Source organism: Chelmon rostratus, chromosome 5, assembly GCF_017976325.1.
Source record: "Chelmon rostratus isolate fCheRos1 chromosome 5, fCheRos1.pri, whole genome shotgun sequence".
In the NCBI taxonomy this organism is placed as follows: Eukaryota; Metazoa; Chordata; class Actinopteri; order Chaetodontiformes; family Chaetodontidae; genus Chelmon; species Chelmon rostratus.
In genome coordinates, this window is record NC_055662.1 from 4,409,432 (window position 1) to 4,429,005 (window position 19,574).

Sequence of the window (19,574 nt, forward strand, 5' to 3'; positions counted from 1 at the left end):
TTTCATGTATGTCATGATTAGTTGGCAATTCTGTGTCCATTGCACTTTGTTGTGTTTTTCACAAATTGAAAATGTGCTTAAAAACAGAGGATGGAGATGCACCTACAGCAGCAAGAGAATTTGTGGATAAAATATTGGTCCTGTCTGAACGTATGATTGTCTGCGTGTCTTGGTGTTTATTTAAGTTCGAGGCTATTCGTCCACTTGTGGAAGTCATGAAGACAGTTTCAGACAATGCAGGGTCGCAGCTTCGACAAATTTTAGCATCACCGGTGTGAAAGTGGAAACAAATAATATGTTTATGTGTAAAGTGACCTCAAAGAAATGTGTAAGCCGGTGACTGGCCTGTAGCATCAGTGATACTTATACTCATCTGTCTTGTAGGTAGGTGCTGTGCCTACCCAGGTTTCAAGATGGTCAATTAAATGGAGACACAGCTTCAAATCCCACTGGATGCATATCAGAAGCGGATCATTTTAACCTGCTGGATTTTGTTGACGTTCTATGTCTGCTATGTAGTGAAATTGTTTCTTTTTGTGTCTTTGTTAATTGTGTTTATTATTGGTATCTGTATTGGGAGTCTGCACAGGGTGTTTTATTTTTGAAAACTGTTCCTGCCTGGCTTGATCTGCTCTGCGTGGCTTGACATGGCATCCATCAAAAATATACTAGGCTCATATTCTCCATGGAGGAGAGTGGAGAGGCGCTTCTGGGCTGCCTCTGAAAGCTGCTGCAGCGCCCCCGTTAGAGTCGCAAGCGTTGCCTACTGTCCAGAATTGCCGCGATCAGCTCCGATGGCTACGTCGTAGCCAGGATGTTAGGCCGTTGTGCCTGGGGTTTAGAGGTGGGTGGTTTAGGTTTAGGAAGTCATGATGCGCTTTGATCCAGAAAAACAAGGATGGAGTGAAGGCCAGCAGCAGCTGCTAGCTGTAAGAAAAGCAGTTTCTGCATTATGATTTTTCCAAATACCAGATTGAAATTCCCCAAATACTGCGTATTGTTTTGTTTTGTTTTTTAATATAAGCTGCTTCCTTCTCTAAAACCTTGGCTGAAAACAGGACTTGGACTTAATAAAAAAAGTGGGGTCAAGTTTTAGCTGATAAAATGCAAGTCACTAATTACATTGCAAGTACACTACATGTACATCAGTGTACATGTCTGAAAGTGACTGAGGTGCAAAGCAGAAAAATAAAATCAATGGAGTAAAACAAAAGCTTCATACAATCATACGTAATGTAAAGTGTGCACAGGAACAATCGCACAATACGCAGACAGTAGTAAGGCTGTAATCGAGTCATGGCGGTTGGTTCCTGCATCATTGCACTTCAGACTGTGTAACATTCTGCAGCCAGAGGCAGAATGCAATGAGTAGAAATAACAACAACCGAACGTCTCTGGACTCTGCATCCTTCTACTGCTTACAGTGTCAATACGCTCTCCCACATTAGATTTGGCGAGCTCCGCAACTTATTTTAGTGCTCCAGCAGTCTGACTGCTTTTATTGATGTGCATGTACGAGGGCCAGGGATTATCGTGTTAGAGACTCAGTGGAAACTTGAGTGATTGTGAGTGATAGTTTAGAATTGCAGAAGCTTGTTTACAGATGCTGAGATGGATTGTATTGGTGTTTACTTATTTGTTCATTCATATTATTTTGTTGAGGGCCCAAAATTGGAGATATGTAGTATTTGTTCTAACTTACTTCCATCAACTTAAATTCAAAGTCTTAAATTACTGTTGATCAGCATGTGGCTACAGCGAGCAGATGGTTAGCATAAGCTAGCATAAAGACTGGAATGAGTGGAAAACAGCTAGCCTGACTCTGCCCAATGTTTGAAAATGTCCACCAGTAACTTCCTGGAGTCTCTGCTCGTTGCCTGGCAGAGGTGTGTCAGTAACAAGTTAATTAGTGAGCGTTATGCAGATTTTGTTTCCTTTGGACAGAGCCAGTGTTTCCCCATGTTCCCAGTCTGTTTCCAGCGCAAAGCTAAGCTAACCAGCTGCTGGCTATAGCTTCATATTTAACGGACAGGCATCGATGTTCTCATCTAACTCTCGTCAAGAAAGAAAATAAGCTCATTTCCCAAAATGCCAAACTATGTTTTGCCTCCGCGCCTAACCTGGACAGACATGGATGCAAACTGCAACGAGTCTGGTTAGTGGAGGCAGACCACCTGCTGTTTTTAACTGGCATTGTTAGGACGGCATCAACTGTAAAGGAATGAAGGGACATTCGGCAACCTGCATGGAACTATGAAAGTGTGTGATTGAGTGTGCATTTGTGCGATGTCAAATTGGCGGTTCTTTGTCACCCTCTCGTAGCTGTGATTTTAGAGAACAGAGAGGGAGCCCCTCTCAAGTACACGAGCTCTAATTTCAACAAGCTCAACTCTGGAGTGACCCGCAGCAATATCCTCTATTATCTCCAGCGGAAACCACAGAGCAACGCTCATGAAGAGCACTTTGTATGTGAGGGACCACATATGGGTCAAGAAGGACTTTCACACTGTCGTGTTGCTGCATCATGTGACTCTCTGCAACTTGGCCACACACCTGAAAATGTCAGATGCTGATGTGTTTGTATCACTGTATTCTCAGTCGTACATTTACACCTATTCACAGCAAATAAGCTGGCCAATACAAGCATGTGCTTCAGTGGAGGATATCTTGTAAACAGATACAGAGGGAAGTGAGAGCACTACCAGTTTATTCTTTCTTCTATCTGCTGTCTGATCTGTGGTTGGATGTTTTTTCAACACATGCACCACTGTGATGTTTTCCAGGCAGGAGCTGATTTTGTTTGATTGCTGATGGGTGACAATTTCTCCCCTCACTGACTCTCAGTATGGGCCCACAGCGAGACCTCCAGTCTCCAAAGAGACCACACACGGAGGCAGAGAGGGGAGGTGGAGCTCAGCAAAGCCTCTGCCTCACAGTCATTCATCTTTGTCATCCCTTTCAGGTGGATTGCAGGCTGTCCGTTGGCTTCACCCCCCTGCATCACCGTAGTATTAGACTACCAGCTTAAGACACACACACACTAAATACCCGATGCAATTTTGAGCTGTTCCTGACCAAAACTGGGACAGCCTGTGTCAATTTCTGTCAAGACATTTTGGACCAAATTCTCAAAATGTGACTGTTGCTACACTACATCCAATGTCTGTCAAAGAAAACAGTCGTAATATGGCATGAAATGATACAGAATACACTGTCTGATGTGATATTGTGAATAAACTAAAACGTAAAACCTGAGAGCGACACATCAGGATGGTGCCATCCGACACTACTTTTCTTTTTTCGCGTTTGCATTGACGTGCTCCAACCTGCATGGCGTTCCTCACACAATCTGACACAGATTGCAGACGAGGCTCGTCTCACACGGTGTGACATGTCTGCATCAATGCACATTCTTGCATTTCAGCGTGTGGCTTTGAAGCAGTACTCCAATGTATTGCATATTACATGAGGTTAGACTCGCCAGAGATTAGAAAAAGAATGGTCCTAACTGCTGTGTATTGAGGAAGCTCCACAAAACTTCACATCTTAGGTTGTAACACTGGCCGTCCATTCAAAATGTAGAGATTACCCTGATGGCATCATCAGGGTAATCTTCTCAGACCTGACAAAGCTCCCCCAGAGACACATTATGCAGCTGTTTTAACAGGCTGAGGTGCTCTGCCAGTGACGAGTAAATTGATCTTTAATGCGTGAAAATTTAAGGGTGTTCCCTGTTAATGTCCCTTTAGAAATATAGACAGCCTTTGTAGTAATGCTGCATCATGTCTATTTCAAAAATGCTGATTTTCAAGATATATGGGGTAGCTGATATATATTGGTCTGTTCTCCACAGCCAGATGATCTGGAACATTCAGAGAGCAGGAACGGCTGCTCTGAGTGAAACAGAGTAAAATGAGACTGAGCTTCTCTGACTAAAGGATCCCTGTCTCGTTCTCTCTCCCTCCCTCTTTCTCTGAATGAGGGAAGCAGAGTTGGGCCAGGGTTGACCGCTCCCTCTGTTCCCCCTCACCTTCATTGTCCTCGCTTTATTCTCTCGCTAAACGCCACGGACAGCATCACTGCTCTCATAGATCGCCTTCCCTGCCACCAACCCCCCACCCTCCCCCTCGGACCCAGAGTGCCCACTGAATGACCGGGGCATCAAAAGAAGAGGAAAACAAAGTTCGGAAGTATTAGTGTTACTTCCCCTCATCTCCTGGGAAACAGAGGGAGAATCAATAGTTTTTCATTAACCTGTCTTCCTCCCTGTACACGAGCAGGTATGGCCTCGGGTTCAAGTAAATGCTCCACTGATAGTGTTGGGGGGGTGATATCTCTCTCTTTCACACTCGCACACATACACGTTTTATCTGACACACAAGCACTCTCTCTTTCTCTCACAGCTCGTTGTTATTGACAAACCAGTATGTAAAGATGCATAAAATAATGGCAGCAGAAGTAAGTTTAATAATATAGTCAAAAGATGGAAACGCATTTCCTTTCAGAATTTCTCGTAATTGCAGGTATTGCAGGATCTCTTTTTAAAAGGGGGTCCAGATATAAAGCTCTCTGTGCTGCCTTCTCATTTAGTACATTTCTCGCTCTCTCCTTGACAGATCTACAGTATCTCATATCTCTGTCTCTAAACACAATGTAGCCAATGTTCGCGAATGACCTTGCTCCTTGTAGAGTGCCAGCCTCGCCTCTGGAACAGATTAATCTCTCTTCTCCCATGTGGGCTTGCACACTGTGTCCTGTGTGTTGCAAACACAAGGTGATACTGCGCAGCTTTATATTCTATGTTAATGTTGTTTGTGGCACTCGGGGCTCTCTGAGGATCGGAGCAAGCAGCACATGTTTGAGAACAACATCTGCCGTACCTGAGTGTGGGGAAGTGGTTTGTTTTTGCTTCTGCACACCTGCCGCAGTTGTTGCAGCTGGCATCGTCAACAAGTGGCGCAGCGATTGAGGTGCAGCAGACTGGGTTTAATCTGGGAGTGTATGACCACCACTGCTCTTCCTGTCATCTGCCTGGTAGGCATGTCTGTACTGACGGCTTACACATTGGGAGCGCTAGAGAGGAAGGCCAAAGGATCTGGCCGGCCTTCCTGTTCCATTAAACCAAGGAGAAAAAAAAACGAAAAGCGCTGAATCTCACTGTGATGAGAAGCCAAACATGGAAGTGATGCAGAGGCTGAATCATTTCTCACAGAGAACAACTGGTGAAATAATAAGTTCAAATTATCCAAGATGGAGAACTGATTCAGAGGAGGTGATTATCGCAGCCAATGAAGGCTGAAATTGAGCAAATGATTAGGAATGAATGCATTATTAATGGTTATACAAGTGTGTGCGATACGGGGAGCTATGCTGCTTGTACAAAACATTGGTCTCAGACCACAATGGCAACCACAATAACAAGGGATGAGGGAACCAGCTCTGACATAGAGCCCACGACTCAGTAAAGTAAGGAAGCTACACTGAGTCGTCCAGCCTTCAAAATCTAGCCGAAACTTTTCATATTTCGCCAACCTACGAGATTTTCAGACTAGAAAAGAACCTCCGAATGATGCTGGTGACCTGCCAAAGTGGCTGGTAGAGCAGACAGATTTACTGGCCGCATCCAAAATTTATCAGCATTTGGCTGGTGGTAATTTACTGCCCTGAAGGGGAGATGAAGGCGGGACGAGTGCCATGGCATCGCCCCGATCCAGATGGCCCAAGACAGAAGGGGATGGATGCAAGCACTTTATCAGCAGCCTATGTTCCATAAGCCACTCAAAGGCTCGAGTACAAACAAAGGCAACTACAGTATATGTAGGCTGCCAAAGTTTCGCCGTTCATTTCGCTCGATGCTCTGCTGCCTGGATGACAGTAGTGTTCTGCCTGTTGAACAGTTCTACACTGTGTTACATACTTTTTCTGCTGTCATCTTGTACAGGGGAAGAAATTCACTTTAATTCAGATGTACTTTCTGCACCCTTAAACAGACTTAAGGTTTGTTTTTTGGCTGTTATTGAACAATAAAATAGCACACTAGTAGAGCACATAAGCTAAAAACTAATTTATACTGCTAATTTTTACCACTTTGTTAAATGTAAACACGTGTTTCACTTATTTCTCACAGCTGGAAACTGGGAATGGTGTGTACAGAGGAGTTTGGGGCTGGTCCACCACCACATCTTCTGTTCTGGGGTCCATTTTTCCATGTTTTATGTTGACACAGTTGTTTGTCTGTGACTGGCGTGATTTTCTACTGGTAGCTGCATGGTGTCAAGATTTCCTTTAGCCTCGGGCTACGATATCTGATCAAAAACTGCTTCATTTGCTAACCAAAAAGGCTGGAAGAAAGTTCACAGGCATTGGCTTCAATGATTAACCTACAGTGACCCGTTGGGGCCAGTCGTCACATTTCTGTATGCATATTTGACATCTCAACAAGAGCAGAGTGCGATGCAAAAACCCCTCCAATTATCTTTGTGTTGTTTGTAATGTCACAAGCATTTTATTAAGAGTCAAGGCAAGGCGGGTTTATTCATGTAGAACATTTCATACAAAAGGCAATTGAAAGTGCTTTACACAACACATAAAAGGGCACGTAAAAAGAAATAAAGCCTGGAGTAGAGAAATTAAATAGCACGGAAAAATATAGGCCAAAGTACAACACGAAGTTGGCTGAAATTGCCATAAAATACAGCAAAAAAAAGTTTTAAAAATGGATTAAAAGTCGTCAGATTTGGGGTAAGTGTCAGATCAGCTCAGATTTTGCTCCAATTAGCCTATATGAAGCACAGCAGACACACACAGAAGACAAGGAGGAGCTGTTAAATGCAAAAAAACAGAGAATTTTTACCCACTTACTTTAATTACCTCAGTCTTCCTGACAAAACAAGTGAAGTAGGAGCAAAGCGAACTCAAAAACCTTGACCATGTTATTTATAGATTTCTGTTTTATTAATGCCTAATGCCGTTTGGAATTTTATGAAACAAAGCAAACTCGTTGCACTCATTACCCAAAATCACGTTTTTGCTTTGAGAGCCTCTTCATATCTGACATCTTATCATCTGTGGTGAAAGAAATATTCAGATTCTCTCCTTAAATAAAAGCAACATTAGCACATTGTAAAAATATCCCATCACATGTAGTCATTCAAAATCTTAATTAAGTAAGAGCTTTCTGCTGAATTTACTGTAAATATTAAAGTATCATGCATCCACATAGCTGCCATAGTGTTCATTATTAGATTGCTGATTAATTTTGTTGCTATTCCAGGTTGAGCTCATTTGACTATACTTTATGCTGCTCGATAATTACATTTTTAAGAGTTTAGCATATTTTTGTCTACAAAGTAACTAGCTGTTTATAGGATACAAATAACTAATGACTGTTAAACTAATAACTATTAGTTACATTTCCCTTTATTCTCAATGCATGGCTGCATCCCTAATGTCCATTTATTTAACATAATCTTTTTTTCATGGCAGTGGCCTTGTGTGTGATGTGTCCACTAGCAGAGATTTGGTGATAGCGTTTCCATTGACTCCTCCTTCTGTGTGGTCTACCCAGACGCCACCTCTCAGCGTTAGTGTTTCCAGTAAGTGAGAGCAGGGTACTTTTATTTTCAACCATTTCTTAATTGAATTTTGTTGAAGAAACAGGTATTCCATGATTGCAATTTGCAACCTCACCCCTAGATGCCACTAAATCCTACAAATTGAACCTTAAAGTTCAGAACTTCTGTGAGTGTACTTAGTTACTTTGCTCAGCTGCGTATACAGCAGTTGGGTGGCAGTCGTTAGCATCAGCTTCAGCAGAAGCAGCACTACATTCTGTTCATCTAGAATCTAGAATCTACTATATCTACTCTCAGGAGTATCTCTCACGTCTTCCTAACTATAAATCAAGTTCGCACTGCACCAGGTGCCAAGCCTGTTTGATACCTGACGATCACCATGAGATTGGGAAACAGGCTCTAAAATACTATGCACCACACAAATGGAATAGCCTGCAGATTAGGCAAGAGATTCCCTTTTAATCAATTCACATCTTTTTTGATAGACATAGAGTGATGTGAACGCAGGTGTTTAATTTGTATTGATCTCTCATGTTGTTGTCCCTGGCCTGTGTGTTGTATATTGCTTTATATGTACTGTAGTTTAGTTCTATTGATTTGTATGTATTTTAGTGTTTAGTTTTGTATTTTATATGTGTTGTTATCAGGGCAGAGGCTGTTTAAATAAAGGTTGATGATAAACAGTGCTCTTCCAATGTGAGGAGCTATTTTCTTGAGTATTAGCTGTAGCTGTAATGTCCCTGGGACTAACCCCTGTATGTTTACAGTGCTTGGTGGTTACAGAGACTCAGGTTTCTATTTTAAATTTGTGATTTAATGCATCATGGAGATCCAAAGAGTCTCCTTGTTTTAAGAGATTTTGTCAGTAATATGGGCGGAGCAGTCTAACTCAGTGGGACATGTTCAGGGATCACATGCAACATGAACTCACCTCGTAGCTCCCTGAGAGATGAAGCCAGACTGCACATCAGTAATCCTGAGTCATGCAGCACACTGCTCTGTGTGGCGCTGTGCCCCGGAGGATGCCCCAAAATAAGACGCCTGACTGTGGAAAACAAGCGAGGGCGTCTGCATAAGTGCGACTTATGAATGCCAGATTCAACCTTGCATGGCTGCCGCTGAGAAGCTGAAGGAGAACTGCAACCTCCGTCACTTCGCATAGCCTCTGTGATCTTAATGCTAATCAGGAGTTCTTTGTTTGTATCAACTTACATTTGGGATTCACACAGTCTGTTGCAGATCTAACTGTCAGCACTTTGATCAAAGTGATTAGAGTGAGGCCTCGTGTCGAAGCGAACACGCTCTGGCTCCTTCCCGTCTAAGATATGAGCCTAATTTGTGTTTTGTTTTGGTGAAACCCTACATCTGCTGATTCCCAAGCAGCTGAGGAGCCTCGCAGTAACGAGTCATTCTAGCTGTGGGCTTAAGCTCTGATAAGGATGCTGTACATGCATCATTTTGAAATTGGATGGCCATGTCCATAGTTTGCCTTTATTTCCCCAGACACTTGTGTAATTGCCATTCCCAAAATGCTCTTTGATTCCTGTTACCGTGTCGGGCAGCTATGTGCTATTGACTCCTTGTCAGGAATCATCCGGCTCATTTACTCTGCAAAACAATACAATCCCATATTCCAGACTATAATGTCTGGGTGTTGTTTTTGTAATGAAGAAGCGTATCTATCTCTGTTCTGATTTGATTGTGGAAATATGATACAGTGATGAAAGCTGATATCCCATTTTAAAGTCTGTGTTTGAACTTCATCTTCGTCATCAGAAGCGTGATGCGGCCCCTGTGACTGGATTTGTCTTCTCTGTAAGACTTTAACAACGTGTTATCTCTGCTTTGTTAGACCTATTTCACTACCATTTGCACCACAAAGAAGCCCCGTTTAACTAATCAATACCATACATTGTGTGTGTAATCACGTGTCTTGTAAAACAGTGACACAGCTCCGAAAAACAACGATTCAAATCCAAATGTGGCAAATGGCCTCCTCAAGGCTCTGTCAATACTCAGTATGTACCTGTTAAGTGTGAATCTTTGATTGTTTTAGGTTCGTTTCCTGCTGTTTTGTTTTCTCTTTTTGTACGATTCAACCCGAGGAGCCTTTCGCAGGTGTTGCTGGGATGCGCGCCAGCATTGCTCATTGTCATCATCCACAACCGTGTGGCAGGTTATCCTTGTTTGTGAATGAGGGCGGACATGCACTAGTTCAATCAATGCCACTTAGGTCTTGGCTCATTTCTTTCTCCTCCACCTCCACTTTCTCCTCCTGCGGGTTTTCTCATCTTCCGCCTCCTGCACGTGCAGGATAACAGTAGCTTTGCTAATACACACGGAGTAAGCCAGCTATTGGCCATACTTTGGGTGAAGGACTTATTTGGATTTGATACTGTGTGATTCAGTCTCACTGTCACCATGAATAAACCAGTTATTGGAATATTTCCATCCAGCCTTCCTTATACTGTGTAGTGGTTACCTGTAATATATAGAAAATAAGTAATCATCTTTATCCTCTTTGAGGCATGCGCTGTAATCTGTAAACATTCTGGCAATGTTACTTTTTGGCTTCATGTTTGAAAAGAAGTCCCATGTCACATTTTCATAAAAGTCACATTAGCAATGTGCCTACTTTAGACTGACTCCACTGCAATTTCCTAAATGCTTAAAGTGAGTCTAAACCCACTGACATTGTCAGTAAAAACATGCACAAGATTCCAACTTTCTTATTTAGTCTATTTTAGTTATAATGTGTGTGTGAAGGTAAACTGTGATTGAGGTCACCTTGAAGCTGCAGATTGAATTCTGAAGGAACACTTGCAAGCTACACAGGATACACAAGCTGAGTACATTTGATGGTGTAATTAGCAGTCCTGTTTCCCAGCAATTATGTTCATACTAAATTGCTGCCATCCATACATTGCAATGCCTTTGGCTGCTTTTGGTTGTTAGTGAACGAATCTGCAAAGTCCTAAAATGCTCATACAGAACATATCTGGACAACATTCACTGTCAGTGTAGTTTTCATTTGCGTTCTCTTCCACTTGTGCCAAGTAAAGCATGATCAGTGATTTAATAATTATACACGGCACATGTTGTGAGTTGCTGCCCCAATGTGGAAGGCAAAGCTTTCGATTTTCCAGCTGATAAATGTTCCAACCCTCAGCTATGGTCATGAGCTTTGGGTGGTGAACAGAAGGATGAGATCACGGATGCAAGCAGCCAAAAAGATTTTCCTCTGTACGGTGGCTTGAATCAACCTTTGAGAAAGAGCGAGGAGCTCGGACATCCTGAGGGACCTCGGAGTAGAGCTGGTGCTCCTTCATGTCAAAACTGAGGCTGTTCATCTGGTTAGGATGCCTCTTCTAGCCTGGGGAGCCCCCAGGAGGAGCTGGAAATCGTTGCTTGGGAGAGGGAGATTGTGACACAATCATTGATAGCTGGAAGAACATGGATAGATGGATGGAATAATGATCCAAATAATGGATCAGATCTGCAAAGATTGTCATAAAGTCAAACACAGATCCATGTTGCTGGAGTTCCTAGTATACGGTATATATTATTGTGTCTTTATTGGTCAATGTTGAAATAGGCCAGCAGCTGTTTGAAGTGCATGCAATCGGGAGTTATGCACACAGGAATAAAAGCTTTTTAACTGAGCTTGAAGTCACGATCTTAGCTTACTTCATCCAGAGCCTTGATACTTACATAACAGTATGATGTTTATAACCTCGGTTTTCATATGTGTTAAATTGTTCACTTAAACATTTGAGTTTCATGCAGTTTGACTCTACTAACTCTCACAGTGTTGTGTATGTGTATGTGTGTGTGTGTGTTTGCATTTATTGCCAGGGCTCAAACATTCCCTGTTGGAAAGAGCAGAGGCATTTTACTCCAGGAGGGGGCAACGCTCTGACCCCAGAGGAGCGTCGAGGCAGTGCGGGGTCAATCGAGACGTACCGCCTCAGCTGCCCAATCTGACAGACCCTAATGAAGCTATTTGTAATGGGATTCTCTGCCTTCAGCTCCGGGCCTGTTATCAGTGGCCAAGCAAGCTCAGTGCAGCAGGGCTGAGGCCAGCTCATCACTGCTCTGTTGTCCCTGTGTCTTCTGGGTACTGATCAAATGATCTGAGTGGATTGTGGCTGTGACCTTAAGACCAGATCGATTATTTGTAAAGAACATTGCTGTGTTATAATCGACATATCTGTTACTCTAGTTTTGGACCAGATGAATTGGTGGTTCTTAAAATACATCTGTACAACAAGTACAGTTGTTGTACATAGTAATGATGTTAGACGTTTGTAAAGGAATAGTTTGCCATGTTGGATAATACGCTTTTTTCTTGGTTGCTCAGAGTGATAACACTCTCATATCTGTACGGTAATTTGCATAAAAACGTTTTTTTTTTTTCAAAATTCATAAATGCGCATCATAAAAGCCACAAAATTGGCTTACAACCATTACATTGTAACAACAACCCAACGGATGTAGTTTTCACTTTGACCGGTCCGACGAGAAACCAGTGCTTGCAAAAGGTTCCTAGGTGTGTGTTGAATATGCACAAACCGGCATTAGAGGGATGCATGGGCGATTCGGCTGCAATGTGGATTAAAGCGGTATGATAATGATAATTCACGACAATAGGCGTTAAGGGGTTAACCAAGCTGAAGAAAGATGTCAAAGTCATCTCCAGCTCAAACCTTCTCAACAGTCACAACTCTGTCCCAGTAAATGAAAGACCATAAACATGGGGATTGTGTGGATGTAGTCTCCTATTCAGTAGTAGCAGAGAACCTGTAAGCCTGTAACCTGTAAGAATGTAGATACTGTTACCAAAGAACCACTGGCTCGTCGTCTTTTTCCCTGCACTGGCTGTTCTAACCTGATCTTAGCTCACATTCTGGCCATAAACTAGTTCTTAGATCAAATGTAAAGTCCTGTCTTGCTTTGAAAGGGCATTTTATCTCTAAAGAATATAATTCAATATATAATAATATAAAGAATTGATTCTCATCACCATATCAACAACCCCCGACCCCCTGTGATATTAATGTTTGCATGCATTGATCCAGGACATTCCCAGTATTCAGTCTTTTTTTTTTTTTTCTGTGAGGTCTGTGTGCACCTTCATGAGACTCTGCTCATCTCTGAGATATTAATTGCAGCTCCCAAATCAGCTGCCTGCTCCCCCCAGTTGAATCGGAGGAAGCACTGTTTAATCACCCGGACAGTGCTGAGAGAATCTTCGGGGCTTTGCGCAGATTAAGAGGACATTACCTAGAAATGAGCGAGAGAAAATGGTCGATGGGTTTTTAAATACTCACTGGAGAGCCTCAGTCTTATGGTTTTTTATTTTAGCGATTTTCCGTTCCCCTATATTTATCCATGCTTTGTGCTGTTTTCGTCTGCAACACCCGACTTCATATTGATGCTTTCACGCGTACTGGCACCTGTGAGCCGCTCCAGAAGGTGCACTTGTGCTTTTGAGGTGAGGTGCCTTGCTCAAAGGAGCTGTTTAGACAGGGTTGCAGTGAAAACCCTGCACTCTCTGGGCCTTCATCTGACACGGCGGAGAACTCCTACCGATATGCCAAAGCTCGAGTACAGTAAAATGTTTTTGATCTTCTTCACTGACAAATTGCCTGAAAGACATTTTCTTGTTTTTCTGACATTTTTTGCCGTGTTGGTTTGTTTTTGTTGACGACTGTTAAATTTAGGATGAATTTCTGTCATGCACTGATGCTGAAGTTTTTTTTTTTTCCCCCCTGAAGTGCTCAAGGTAACTTCAGGTCTTTCCCATCAATGTCAGTGAGAGTTGGCAGCAGAAATTATGCCTGCCTGACTCTCTTTCTCACCCTTATTGACTTCCCCCTGCCTCTCGATCTCTCCTCTCTTTAATGGTTGTTTGGCAGCACTGATGCGTGTTTGTCACATGATGCCTATCACGCAGCGGCAGCCAGCGTTCCATCCGGCCCGATGAAGCTGCAAACACCAGCCAGAGAGCACAACAAAGGAAGGATGCAAATAGTTACAATGGCCGTGTTTTTGATTCATCACTCTGACTCTGGTAAACACTATCAACAATAGCTTTTTTGTAAACAAAAAGGCCAGTAGTAGCTCTTCTGCACAAAAGACTGTGTTTTTTTCCAGAATAGTTAATTATTCATTTGGGTAAACAAGGATTTAATTGTCTCTCAGTGTGCAAAACCCTGACATTTGATGTTAAATTATAGCTATAAAACTCTGGGCAACTCGGAGGTGCATCTCAGTGCCAAGCTGGCATCGACTGTGGGTCCTGCTCAATTCAAACCTGGACTGGATGGAGGTAAGGCAGCACGGCCACATTGATCTCAGATATCTCAGAAGAGGAGAGCATACCATTAAGATCGGTCTGCATCTGTGAAAATAATAATAATTCTCAACGCAAGGAACGAACCAGAACCCGCACCGCCTTTGTTTGACAGCTCTGACATTTAGACTCAGCTGAATCTAGGTTAGAATGATTTGAGGGATGACTCTGCAAACACACTCAAAGGGAGTAGATGCAGGGCTTCAGTCTGAGACTTTTTCATCAATAGTGAAGGAGCAGAGCGGAGCAGGCAGGACTGTGCCGAAGAGCGAGAGGTGATGGATTGAGGCTCCCTGTCTTGCCGGGTGACGGCTCAGAGACAGTGTGTTATCCTTACATCAGCCTCACTCTTTCTCATCGGCCTTCCCTCTTCATGCCGCGGCCCCGGCCTGCGCGGTGGGAAAGAATGTCGATACAATACAAATGAGATGGTCTTTACCGTTCTCCATTCGTCATCTTTCCCTCCATCACCTTCCGCCTCTGCAAACTGAGCGCAGTCCTCTCCATTGTTGCCTCATAGAAGCTTGAAGGAGTGTGCCGGGGAACTGACAATAGCAGCGCAGGTGAGGCCGGCTGAACACTTATCGAGCATTTCTCATCAAGCCTTCAGCCAGAAAAGCTCAATTTGCAGCCAGAATGCTTCTCATTGTTTATTTAACTCACAGTATTGGACAGTGGGGAGACAGTAACTAAGTGCATTTACCCCGGTTCTGCACTTCAGTACAATTTTGCTTGTATTTTACTTGAGTATTTATTATTCAATGCCCCTTTTACCAGATGTTTGTGAATAGAAATGTATTTAGCAGGGCTTCTTTTCTCCTTGTTACTTAATCCCATTTAATGAGCAGTTTTGGAAAATGCTCATTGACTTTCTTGTCATGAGTTATATGAAAAGAGACCACTCTGTACGGTAAATATGAAGCAGTCAGTCGACAGTTAGCTCAGCTTAAGGTTGAGGCAGGAAACATGGGGAAACACTCAGCTGGGTTCTGTTCACAGGTAACACATGAACTTCTGTGAAACCACAATGGATCATTTCTATCTTTTGTACATATTAAATAAATGAGATATAACAATTTGATTAGTGAATTTTAGAGGTGCTTGTAGATGGATTCAATAGTTAGACATTTTGGGAAATACAGTATTTGCTTTCTTGCTGATCTTGATGATGAGATTGACACCGCTCCAGTGTCTGTATGGTAAATATGACGGTGTGTGTATTAGGTGTATTTTGCTACTTTTGGACAGAGCCAAGCAAACTGTTGCCTCTGGTATCAGTTTTTATGCTAAGCTAAGCTAACCAGCTGCTGGTGGTAGCTTCATACTAAAAGTACAGACATGAGCGTTGCATCAATCTTCTTGTTTAACTCTAAGGAGGAAAACAATTAGTGTTTCCCAAAATGTCGACCTGTTCCTTCAATCAGGATTTCGAATGCAGGCCTTTTAGTTGAAATCATTTATTTTTACATTGTTCTTTTGGAAGTGAGTTTCACCCGAAACTGACAGACCTATTTGTGCAGCCATGATTCCATCATGACTGAAACACGTTTCTGCAGGTCTGCATGTAGGCCACCACACAGCATGTGGTAATTACAGTCCCAACTATATGAAAATAATGCTAAATGAAATCTGTTATAGTGCCCGTTTCCTTTTGAACTCTTCCTTGGGTGAGAATTTTCATAGTCGCACTGAATTACTCGCTGGAAATGGAAATATGCAGAAGTCAAATAATTGAATCCGAGATTATGCAGATGCACGTCTGGAAGTCTCAGGAGTGGGTTTTTCTTCCTGCAAGAGTGTAAGGTGGTTGTGGGTTAGCGGTATAATCACAGGTGGCTAAAAAAAAAAAGAGACAAGGGCCCCCTGTAAGATGCTGTAGCTGCTACTTTTGGTATGTTCTTCTAGTCTCCAGAGGCCAGTTTCACTCCAGTTGAGACTCCTTTCCGTGCCCAGTTCAGGAAATTGGGCCTTATACTCGCGTTTCTAAAAATAGCTGCTTTATTTTACCAGAATTGAGGTGCTGGCCAATAAAAGTTGGCTGAATTCCCTTCCTGCCCCGGGGTAAACTACAGTCAGTTTCGAGAGCCAAGCCCTCACTCAGTCGACGTTAGAGGCTCTGACTGATTAGTAATCGCCTTCTCAGTCCAGAGCTTTCTGGAGCTTGTTAGGCAGAGATGTTATATTCTGAGATCTAATTACCACTTCCTTTTTTTGGGACAGAAGTTAATTATCAAGGCCGACTTTGTGATGAGAGATGTCGCCGTCAGTGTCGAGGCACCGGTGGTGACCTTCATGCTGGAAGTCCACTCCACACACACACACACACACACACATGCAGTTTCAAGCCTCACTTTGCATGAATGGCTGTGTTGTTGTTGTGCTTTTTCACCAGTTAACTGCAATTAGACTTAGGATTGTCAACAATTAATCAGTTGTTCTCCCCTGGAGTTTTCATCGGCTCGCTACTCCTAACAATATGTCCTTCTTAATTACACAGTAATCGGCATAAACAAAGTGTTTATAGTTGTGTAATGAACTGTGGCTCATAGCGGGAAAGCAAGAAAGGGAGGCAAAGTGGGAAGACTCTCGGTCACCTTTCATTCGGTGATGTTAACAGGGCTGTAGTACATTGCTTAAACACACCTCGAGTCAATTTCCAGTCTTTTAAATTTGCAGAACGTATTTTAGCAAACATTTTAGACCGACAGAAACGTTAATAGCTTAAAGTCTTTGTATATATGATCTGGAGTCATATCGGTCAGGGGCCGTTAAGGGACAAGTCCGTAAATGATTGCTTTTCTGACAGCGTAATCCATTTTTCTCCATATCGGTGTTTGCATTGTGATGACTTCAGCTCACAGTTTAACCACCTTTTTTTATACACTCAGTTAAAAGTGTGACTCGCTCGCTGTGACGCCGCTTGTCCTCACCACCGCTGCAAATAGAGGCAGCCGATAACATCCCAGAACAATGTTTGATCGCTTCACGGCTTTGACACACACACACACACCTGCGTCCTTCTCTGCCCACCCCACTGTCCCTCTCTCCCACGTCTCATTCTCTGATACCCAGATAAAGTCTTGTGCTGTCTTTGTAGATGCTGATGAGAGGCAGGGGTTTCGCCAGGCTGCGGTGGTGCACGTTACATGATTGGCGAGTGCAGGGTCGGGGCTGCCCGTCATGAGCAAATCCCAGCACGACGCTCTTATTCAAACCAGCGGCGCGTGAAAAAACTCCCCCTCGCCAGGTTCTGTTGTTCCATCAGGGAGACTGATCCGCCGCATGTTTCATACGAGGCCGAGGGTGATGGGGTTGAATCCACAAACAGCCTCCCTCGGGCTGAACTGCACACACGCTGACTCACAAACAGACACACACGTATAAAAGAGTTCCAAAAATCTATATTCCATGTTCCGATCAATCGTCACCTGAATCTTATCATTCAATCCTGCTAAAGCCGGGATGATCTGATATGTCAAAGTGTTATCATTCAGAGGCTTTCCATTACCTACCATTCGTCAAACTGTGACAGGATTTGTTTTGGGTTGGTGCTATTAATCATTTTGAAGGGAAAAGTGTCAGCTTTTTACCAAGGTTGGATGACTTCATTTCTACTCTCCTTTAACAGCAGGATATTATGTTCTTTATGATTCTTTATGAAAGTTATGATGAGGGATTTCCTGACTTCCTGAACAGAGAGCAGGTCGGAGACTGGCAGTTTTACAAATGTTACTCCTGTCACTGTTGATGTTACGATCACTAATAATTATACATCAATGTAAACCTACGGTTGATGAAATGTTACGCGTTCCTCTCAACCTCACCCGGCAAGTCTGATTCTGAAGCTGTCTCAGCTGACAGAGTTATAACCATGTCGGAGGAGAGACGAGTGGACTCAAGCGGCAAACTGAGACGGTTCAGATGGTAACAGATTTCTCACTGTGCCAGAGGTCTTATTAACCCCTCTGCTCTGAACAGGGCATCAGTCCCTGCTGAGACGGGAGGCAGAGGGGCAGAAAGGTGGCAGGCTATTGCTTTTCTTCCTTGCTTTCTTTGGGCACTACCAGGCAAATGGAGATGAGCTGGAATTCAAGCTCAGTGCATTCTTGGTCGCGGTACTGTCTTTTATATGTGCAAATTACTGCGTTGTCATCAGCACGATAATCCAGTACTCTGCAAACTCTCAAAATTTTTGCCGACCAATAGCAGAGCAGATATAAGAGCAGATATAAAATCTGTATGGACTACTTATGTACGAAGTGTAAGACTAAAACAATAAGATACTAAACCCCATTAAAGCCCATGCTCTTAGAAACTATCTTGTTCTTCAACAGATCAGATCAGCATTGTGGATTATCATGCATGAAAAACACAATGCCACCATGGTAACGCAGTGTTTTGGCTTCAGAGTCACTCACCTATTATTTAATCCGACCTTCGTAGTTTGTATTTCATCGTCTCATCGATGCTTCTAGCAGTACTCCTGTACCAATGCAGCTGTTTGTGTGTGTGTGTTTTTTTTTAAACACAGTGCTGTTTCCAGTCAGAACGCTCAGTAAAGCTGTGCACAATCTTCCCTTTAAAGTTTAACGCATTTTAAACATTAGGAGATAACTTCCTCAGTTACTTATGGTTTCAGTTGTGAGTCTGCACATGGTTGATGGATGAATGGCTCTGCAAGCCGACATGTAATTGATATTATATAGCAAAACAATGTGTACATTCATCATCAATTCTATCATTCACAAGCTGCAAGACTGCGTAGACAAAGAAGCTTGAAAACCAGGCAATATCGCTGTTTTTCCCTGTGCATACATTGTCATTGTGTGAATGACCTTGGACAGTTAGCAGGCTAACTAACTAGCTACAGACTACCATGGCTGGTTTGAGCTGAGATATTACACTATATGGCAAGACTGCTTTTTTAAACCAGGCTGCATAACTGACTCCCCAATCTGCCACTAGCATCACATCATTCTCTCATGCTAATCCTTTGCTTCTATAAAATATCCACATCCAGACTACCCACTTCAGTTTGAACAATTTAACAAGCTTGTTTCTTCAGGCATGTTCAAGCTTAATCAGCTAGCTTAATTAAGGGCTGTGTTGGACACTGTGGGATAAGATTCTTCTCTGAACAGAGACAGAGGTGTCTTTTCCTCTCTGGAGACTCTGTTATCAGCTACAGTCACAAGGTCACGGAGTGAGTGATGAAGCAGAATGGTTCCCCATGTCGGGGTTGTAATACCTGAGTCATCATTAAATGTTCATACAAGGACCATGGCTGGTTGCCGATCAGAGTCTGCCTGTAATGAATCTGTACGAAATTCAGCTTTCAAAGTAACTTGCTGAAATATGGATGAAAACCTGAAACTAGACAGCCTGAAGAACAAACAAGCCAGTCAGTTCCTCCTCCTTCCCCTCATGCCTGTCAAACTTCTCGTCAGCTTTGTTACTTTGTTGTGGCAGGAAATCCTTCTGTCTTTTCCAGGGCATCTTCTTCGATCAGCCTCTCTTTATTTGCATCTGGAGAGGCGGTGGGTTGTAATAGAGCAGAATCATTCCTTTCTGCCTTAAATTAGAGGGACGCTGGCCAAGGTCAGCTCTCCAGGACGAGCGCACAGAATTCTAAAGCTCTTCCCTTT